The sequence below is a fragment of the Spea bombifrons genome, chromosome 5 (assembly GCF_027358695.1).
Source record: "Spea bombifrons isolate aSpeBom1 chromosome 5, aSpeBom1.2.pri, whole genome shotgun sequence".
NCBI lineage: Eukaryota > Metazoa > Chordata > Amphibia > Anura > Pelobatidae > Spea > Spea bombifrons.
This window is the reverse complement of record NC_071091.1, coordinates 57,826,706-57,834,901: the sequence shown is the minus strand read 5'-3', so window position 1 is coordinate 57,834,901 and position 8,196 is coordinate 57,826,706.

The following is an 8,196-nucleotide window of genomic DNA, read 5'->3' as shown; positions in this document are numbered from 1 at the left end:
GTGCTGGTGTGTGTGTTTGGGTGTCGGTGTGGCAGAGCCTGTCCTGTTGTGTGTGTTTTGGTATCAGTGTGGCAGAGCCTGTCCTGGTATGTGTGTTTGGGTTTCGGTGTGACAGAGCCTGTCCTGGTGTCTGTGTCTGGGTGTCGGTGTCGCAGAGCCTGTCCTGGTGTGCGTTTGGGTTTCGTGTGGCAGAGCCTGTCCTGGTGTGTGTGTGTTTTTGGGTGTTGGTGTTGAAGAGCCTGTCCTGGTGTGTGTGTTTGGGTGTCGATGTGGCAGAGCCTGTCCTGGTGTGTGTGTTTGGGTGTCTGTGTGGCAGACTTTGCCCTGGTGTGTGTGTTTGGGTGTCGGTGTGGCGGAGCCTGCCCTGATGTGTGTGTTTGGGTGTTGGTGTGGCAGAGCCTGTCCTGGTGTGTGTGTTTGGGTGTCGGTGTGGCAGAGCCTGTCCTGGTGTGTGTGTGTGTGTGTGTGTGTTTGGGTGTCGGTGTGGCAGAGCCTGTCCTGGTGTGTGTGTGTTTGGGTGTCGGTGTGGCAGAGCCTGTCCTGGTGTATGTGTTTGGGTGTCGGTGTGACAGAGCCTGTCCTGGTGTGTGTGTGTCTGGGTGTCGGTGTTGAAGATCCTGTCCTGGTGTGTGTTTGGGTTTCGTGTGGCAGAGTCTGTCCTGGTGTGTGTTTTTGGGTGTCGGTGTTGAAGAGCCTGTCCTGGTGTGTGTGTTTGGGTGTCGATGTAGCAGAGCCTGTCCTGGTGTGTGTGTTTGGGTGTCTCTGTGGCAGAGCCTGCCCTGGTGTCTGTGTTTGGGTGTCGGTGTGGCAGAGCCTGTCCTGGGGTGTGTGTTTGGGTGTCGGTGTGGCAGAGCCTGTCCTGGTGTGTGTTTGGGTGTTGGTGTGGCAGAGCCTGTGCTGGTGTGTGTTTTGGGTGTCGGTGTGGCAGAGCCTATCCTGGTGTGTATTTGGTCATCTGTTTCCTGGCACTTTACTTTCTGTAGGAGTAAATAGAACTATTTGATTTTTACTAATCCAGAGATAAAACACCCTCCTGAATTTGTAGTCATTTCACAGGACAAAACATTCTAGGCCCAGAAATCAGTGAGAGGAAAAGTGAAGGTTTTGTGTTTTTTACTCTATTTCTGCATATTTTATTAAAAAGGATTAGCGACAGTAAATTGTGGCTTTGGATGTATCATGCCTTTTTTCATTGTACTGATTACTCCCAATCCCATCATATAAGTACCCATTGTCAGTGGCGACTCTAGAAACAGTATATAGGGGGGGCACACAAGATACCACAGTCAAAGTGGGGGGGCATTAATAATTTCCACCATTAAATCATACCACTGAAAAAACATATATATATATATATATATATATATATATATATATTGCCAAAAGTAATGTGCTATGGAATGATACTTTTGTTATCGGACAATACAATACTTGATCATTCAACATGGGAAGCCTGAAGCCACAATTTAGTACGACTAATCCTTGAAATCCTTTAAACAACACACCTTAACTTTTGCACTAAATGATTTCAGGGCCTAATATTAGATCCTGCTGCTGATATATATATATATATATATATATATATATATATATTAGCCCCTGCTGCCCATATATATTAATATTAGCCCCAGTTGCCGATATATATTAATATTAGTCCCTGCTGCCGATATATATATATATATATAAATATATATATATATAAATATTAGACCCTGCTGCCGATAGCAGGTATAGATCAACACATTAACACACAAACCCAGCTTTGCATGTATAGATCAATTGCAATTCACTCAGCACTGAAGGTATATATCAAATAAACAGAATCAGACATACAAATCCTGTATTTGCAGGTATACAATAATAATATATGAAACGTAGCATCGCAGGTATAGATCAAATAAATACATGGAAACAGCATTGCAGGTATTAATCAACTGAACAAGACATACAAACCCTGTATTTGCAGGTATACATAAATAATGTATGGAAACATAGCATAGCAGATATGGATCTACAGAATAACAAAGAAACCCAGCTTTGCAGGTACAGATCAATTGGAATTCACATAAAAACACAGCATTAAAGGTATATTTAAAACCCCCTAAATTACAGGGATAGATCACAGGTTGCACACCCCAAAGCAAGCCCTGGCGTCCACACTGCCCACATAGAACCTGACCAGCACCCAGATAACACACATACGATTTGCCATCTTTGTCCCATATACACCCTGCCTGTGCCATCTCAGTCCCCAAGGCTCAAACATCCTGCTACTGCCATCTTTGCCCTTCCACAATTATACATCTATGATACACACAATCACATTAACTCATGCTCTCCCTCATTCAAACAATTCATCCACACATTACCTCATGCTCTCCCTCATTCAGACAATTCATCCACACATTAACTCATGCTCTCCCTCATTCAGACAATTCATCCATTTTAAGAAACTACGCCCCTTGGAGCTTCAAATGAGAGGCTACATGTATTTCTAGGACAAAAGTTGAGTGCACAAATAATGTTGGAATATGTCGCTTTGGCTAGAAAATATGTTTTTTCTATCCATAGCGACATGTTCATTTGTGTCTAGCGCACTCCAGGTTTGTACTAGAAACACATACAGCCCCTCATTAGATGCGCCAAGGGGTGTAGTTCTTGCAAATGTGTACTTTTTGTGCCATAATTTAACTTCCTACATGAGCAGTAATGCCACGTCAAGGCTTCAACCCTAATTACTGATCATTCACACGCCTTTCATATCTCCATTCACTCGCAGAAGCACACACCATACTTTCCATACATTCACTCACAGAAGTACACACACCATTCTTTCCCCTTACAATCCCAAAGAAATGATGGTAAAGGGAATAAAAATCACTTTTACAGGAAAAAAAAAGGTTCGCAGTAAAAATGCAAGGCGCTGCAGGGATGAGATGGTTCCTCACGTATCGCACAGGCTAAAAGGGATCACGGGATTAAAAATTAGTATCGGCCATTTTTAAAAAGGGAATGTGACTTTTTATAGCTATATGATCGCTGTGGTAACATTGGCTACCACAGTGATCATTTAGCTAGAATACTTAAACTTTTTTTTTTTTTAAAGTTTAACTACTTTATGTTTAAATCATTTTTTTTACTTTTTTTTGTAACATAATCTTTTAAAATTCTTTATGCCCCCATACCGCTTTAACTGACAATTGTCAGTTATTAATAAAGTTGCACGGTGACGTCATCGCGTCATTGCGCGTGCCGTCACCGGCCGGATCGGGTGGCCCCGGTGATGCCCTTAAGTGTGAGGGGCAGATCGCCGGGGTAGGTGGTGATGGAGGTCCACAGACCTCCATCAAGGTAAGATAGTGCTAGTGACGGCATGGTGCCGTCGTTAGCACCTGACTGGGACTGCTAGCGACGGCACCATGCCATCGTTAGCAGTCAAGGGGACTGTCCTGGGTGGCTCCAAATTCGGCGGGGGGGCAACAGGGGGGGCAAGGAATATCCTAGGGGGGGCAATTGCCCCCCTGTAGCGACGCCACTGCCCATTGTACAGCGCTACGGAATTTGATGGCGCTATATAAAACAATAAAATAATAATAATTGTATCTACATCTGCCTAACACTGAAGTCATCTTTATCCAGTACACATTGATGCCGAGTAGTTAACATTCTGTCTATTCCCAGGTACTTATTTGGGCCTTTTAACACTTTTGATTCCTGGGATTTTGATAATGATGTGGTATTCTGTTGATGTAAAGGAAAAATTTAATATAGTTTTTAAAATAATGATTTTTAGCTATTTGGATGGTAAATAGTGTGGATCAGATAGGTGAGTGTAAGGCGTTTGCCGTGTGGGTACAAAAGGTTGACCACACAATACAATACATGGTGCTGGTGTCCAAATATTTCCAGGACTGCTTTTCCTTCCCAGTCCGGCCCTGTTATAATGGTTTCATTCATAAAAAGTATGTACCAGTCTATAGCAAGTGTATTTCCCCATACCATAGCATTTGCCCTTTTCATCCCATCTATACACACATTTTGATATATATATATATTTATTGCACCCCAATTTATCCACACAAACATCTAGCTTAAACATAAAGAACAGTGAACGTAAAACTCCATACCCTCCATTAACAAAATCGGCTATCATTTGAATTAGTGCTATTTAGTAGTAAAACTCTACATCTACTCTACATTTAACCTCCAGTCTACTTTCTATTGTCTTTGTCACACTGTATCATTCTATATTTTAAAGAACTGGGTAAAAATCCATTAGTAGCACTTATGATGAAAAGCAGGTTTTTTCGCCTACTTCCAAGGTAACTCCCACAAAAGGAGCTTCCACCTACGGACTTCACTATGCATTCAAATAAACTACAACATCTGTATCACATACGTCAATGAAGGGTTTTCCTTGAAGATTTTTCACATGTGTTATGGAACCATTATATATATCAGCAAGAAACGCTTATTGCTTTAATGAATATAAGCTGGCCTCGACCAATAAAGGGTTACACCTCACGCAGATACGTGAGAGACGCAAGTAGCAGTGTATTCAGTTATCTATATTTTACTAACCGCAAGCGCCATTCTGGCTATATCTTGTTGCAGGAAAGTATCTAATATTTGTTTCTAACGGTTTTCTGCCTTTCTGCCTATTTCCGCATAGTTTCAGGATTAACCAATTAATAAGCTTTACGTAACCTGACGTCCCTTTTTGACGTCCCTATATAATCTATAATATAAACAAAATAAAGCAGAGTGATTTTGGACCTGACCCAGAGTGTGTCGTGTGTCTTATTTTTCTCTCCGTGCACGTACATTTATATTCACATAATTTGGAGCAGTTCAACAATTGAAGAAAGGCTTTATTGGAAAGCATCCAAAACACATGTAGAAAGCGATCCTGTTTTCTACCAGCTCAAGTATTTCCGCCATGCTAGCATTAACCTAGCTTGAGGTTTTGTAGCACAAGGACAGTATTCTCATATATTCAAATGCTCTCCTGTCATTCTCATATATGCATTTGCTACCTGGTGGAGATGATATGGTCAATTGCAGAATGAGAGGGGCTAATTTGATTCTATAGGAATGTGATGTCGGAAGGTTTCCTCTTTTGAACCTGGACTCCAACTAGTGCCCTATTCAAGGTGTGAAATGTTACAAATTAGTTGCTTTTAAGTCTAGCTTCAATGTAAAGTAATCCACCATATGCCTGGATCCCCTCATACATAGTGGATTCTATTGATATGCTAAGTGACAATATGGCTAGCATAATTTAAGCTGTTTGGAAGGGATTGTGAAGTCTGTGGTACTGAGTAATAAGTAGCTAGCATGGCAAATCTATGGACCTCATAAATTGCCCAAAAATTATAAATGTGAAAATGATCTCTGTGGTGAGCACAGGAAAGAAAATAAAATCTAAATTCTCTGTTTGGACTGGTATTGTTAGACAACACATAAGGGGTAGGGCACTTATGGTTTCTATAGGTACGCCATCTCTTCTCTTCCCTATACCACCTCTGTGCCGGCATGAAAACTTCAGATGAACTGAGAAGGTATAAATCTAAGAATGTCTAGTGTAGTTCCAAAATCTAATTTTGAGTAAATTGCTATATTTCCTTGTCAGAGCCCTACAGACAGAAAAACTGTTACGGTAACCTCCAAGTAAGTACCTAGGTTTTCTGTTAATTTTCTTTTTATTGTTATCAGTTTGGTGTAAATAATATGTTTATCATCTGTTTTTTTATATGCACTGTAACTATTTTTTGTTTATAATAATTATTCATTTAATAAGTTCTGCCTTTGTCTGGTAAAGACATGTTACCGGATTAGACTAATTTACTGGTAATTTAAAATCGCATTGATATCGTTGACTAGATTGTAAGCTCGCTTCTCCTATGCACCAGTTTGTTAATGTATGTGTTACTGTATCTAAATTGTTCTTCTGACTGTAACAGCACTGCGGAATCTGCCGGAGCTTTGTAAATTAATGTAATGTAATGTGTTAAAGCATTTTGTGGATTTTAGTCTAATTTGTGGGACCAAGACGCACCCCATTTTTAAAATTGTCTTGGTGGTAGCAGCGTTATGATATTAATTATATCAGTGCAATTAAGTGTAGATGGTATTAAGGGGCATTTATATAATTGTTTCTGGTCTATGCCAGGCAGAATTTTAACCCTTTCACCACCGGAGCCAAGTCATGTGCATGCTTGGAGTAGGGTGCCCAAGTGATCGTCTGAGTAGTAGAAATTGCTTCTCTAAAGTTTCTGTTTCTGTGTTTAGCATGCCAACATACACTCAGTTGATGTATTGGCAAGGTGTAGCAAAACATTTTTGTAATGTCAATATGGATTACATCATGCAAGTGAACAATGGGCCATTCTGAATCCTATAGGATCCCAAACCCTTCTGCCTGCTGGCATGGGCGGAAGAGCCAATGGGTATATTAGACAAACATGTTGACACTAAGACGCTTATATGGAAATTAATGGTATAATTATGCGTGTTTCAGAAAGAAATGTGTTTCTTGAACTTTTGAACCTAATATATTGAAGTGATTTCAAAATGAGCAACTACAGTCTTGACTGAGGTTGTCTGTTACTGAACCACAATTCTTTTAGAGATTCACCTGCTTATTATTACCTTAGAAATCCTTCACCAGCTTCTCCATGCCTCAAAAAACGAATGTCTCACATAACCACAAGTCACACACCTAACGCAGAGCTCTTTTCTCCCAACATTAAAGAACATCTCCCATTAAATGTCCCAAATAAACAAGGATAACAATAATTATCCAAACTATGTTTCAAGGGAAGTTACTTGGGAAAACCACTGAACTTTCCAAACATAATTTTTCTCTGCTGCTATAACCTTGGAATGCTTGCTTTTGTGTTCTGTCAGAATTTGTTTACACGTTCGCATTATGTGTAGAAGATGTGAGCTTCCAAGGTATGCTGGCCTGAAGGTCTTAAAGACCATATAAATCATCAGACCTAGCAAACCTACAGCATGGTCCTGGGTGTTGGAAGAACGTGGTACAAAGTGGGCAACAATTTCCACACTCACAGATCTAAAAGCTTTGAAAACAGATCCAAAAGAGTTTTCAATTACACGGGTCTGATATTTGGCCATTATTAATCCAGTGGCAGATGGTTGAACAAAGTCTTAATTATCTCATTTTCTCTTTGGGGTTAGCTATTGTGCTGTATATAGATAGATAGATCAGCCCATCTGCCTAGCTTTAAGGTATTGTGTACATAATAAATGCAAACATTCTTATTCGACTTTTACTTTTAAATTGTGATAATTTAGTACTAAAACAAACCTTCATTATATTGTATTTTCACCTTAAGAGAACAATTAGTAAACAAACTGTAAATAAACAAGAACACTTAAACTAACACTATCTGGGGTGGATGGCTGTGTTCTTTCTTTGGTCTTACTTTCACACTGTAAAGGTATGTTAATGTGGTTTTTATTCTTATGCAAAGAAAACTCCGATGGAATTTTAGTATTAGCATTACTAAAATAAAAATGTGAAATTCATGAATATGGCTAAAACTTTTCTCCAACATTTAATAGCTATAGTAGACGATTTGCAAAATAATAGCTACTTTTCTTGCCCAAATCAGACATCTGTATTTGAGAAACATGATCACCATGGAGTCTATTACTTGTTTGTTGGAGCTCTGTTCAATTTAGTTGGTAAAAATGTTTATGCATACATGTTTAAACATTCAGCCTTTTACATATACTGTTTATACCTACAAACTCAGTTATATTAGTTACTGTATTTCTTATAACTGAACCTATTAAATATGGGCAGATGCTACAATCAGGGACTGGATCCCAATGAATGAAAAACATGCTTCCAAAATCTAACACTTAAAACCCCGCCTAAGATTTATGCCATACAGAAAGGGATCTTAACTTCATTTCTACTGAATCTGCATGATTATTCCACCACATTATGTTATCTCGTCTCCTTTGCTAAATTGCCGTTTTTTGTTGATCCAGGAAGCACGGGTGCAAATGAGGAGAAGGGAGTAAACTGCAGGGCAGAAAATTGATTAAATAATGTTGTTGTTGGTTGCCAAACCAATAACACAAGTTTATAGATAGTGTTCATTTGTGAAATTACTTAAACTAAAAGCTGTGTATTGTGCAATTGTACTGTATATGCATGTG